Below are 1,484 nucleotides of genomic sequence, written 5' to 3'. Positions count from 1 at the left end.
GTCCTTGGAGAGGGACATCATGTTTGGGAGAGTGGAGGGGTGGTGCAGGAGAGGAAGACTGTTGATGAGATGGATCGATTCTGTGACTTGGAGTGGTGGGAATGAGCGCGTTTGAGATGGCTAGGTTGGCACAGGATTGAATGGCGTTTAGGGGTCTTGTACATAGGGTAGCAAGTGTACATGAGTAGCAAGTGACTTGATGGCACATAACAAATAACAACAACATGACCACTCAGTTCTTTCTAGGATGAGATTTTGTTCTTACTGGGTTTTTGTCCTTATATTTTAAAGATCCTTATGCATGACTGGACATCCAGTTGTTATTAGGTGGTGTCTTGTCAGTTTTGACCCAAAAAACTCCATGTGACAGATCAGAGCTGCCACATAAGAATCTCTAGGTCATAACACCAACAATCTAGCTCCTTCTACCTTCCAACCTTTTAGTTAGCAGCTGAGTGCTTAACAGCTGTGCCACCAGGGCTCCTACTAGAAATGTTGTTGTTGTTATATGCCATCGAGTTGCGTGTGACACATAGAGACCCTATGCAAAATAGCTCAGAACCCTATTCTATTCTGAGCCAATATCACTGTATCTGACACACTGACTCCATTACCCCACTCACCTGTCAATCCTTCTTATGCAGATTCTTCCTCTCCTGCACTGTCCCTCTACACTTCCAAAGATGATGTCCTTCTCTAAGGACTGGTCCCTCCTGGCCATATGCCCAAAGTATGTCCAATGGAGCTTCAAAATCATTGCCTCCAGAGAGTAACTTGGTTTCACAGTCTGCAGAACATACCTGTTTTTTTTCCTAGCAGTCCATGGTATGTTCAGTAAGTTTCTCCAGCACAACTCAAAGGCATCAATTCTTCTTTTGCCATCTTCGGTCACTGTCTGGCTCTTTAATGCATAGCAAATAATTGTGAAGACCATGGCCTGGATCAGGTGCACTGTAGTCTCTGGATTGACATCTTTGTTCTTCAGCACTCTGGAGAGGTCTCTGACAGTAAACTTTACTAATCTAATTAATTCTTTTATTTCCTGGCTGCTGGTTCCAAGAGTGTTCTCTGTGGACTCAAGCAAGCTGAAACTGTTAACAATTTCAGTTTCTGTGCCATCTATTATATGCTGCCAATTGACCTTGTGGTGAGAATCTGTTTTCTTTATGTTGAACTTCAATCCATAATGAAAACTGTAGTCCTTGACTTTCTCCAGTAAATGCTTCAGATCTTCCTCAGTTCTAGAGAGCAAGGTTGTGTCATCTGTATAACAAAGGTTGTTGATGAGTGTTACTCCAATACTGATGCTACATTCTTTCTCAGGAAGCCTAGCCTCCCAAATAATCTGTTCTGCATATAGATTGAAAAGGTATAAAACAACAAGCCTTCAAAAACCAAATAGAAAGGAGCTCTGGTGGCCTAGACTCAAGAAGCTGCATTGCAATCCCAGAGGTATGCGGTTCAAATCCACCAGATGCTCTGCC

This window comes from Elephantulus edwardii, unplaced genomic scaffold, assembly GCF_000299155.1.
Source record: "Elephantulus edwardii isolate Elephantulus edwardi_28Jun2011 unplaced genomic scaffold, EleEdw1.0 scaffold00017, whole genome shotgun sequence".
Taxonomy (NCBI): domain Eukaryota; kingdom Metazoa; phylum Chordata; class Mammalia; order Macroscelidea; family Macroscelididae; genus Elephantulus; species Elephantulus edwardii.
This window is presented reverse-complemented; position numbering follows the sequence as displayed.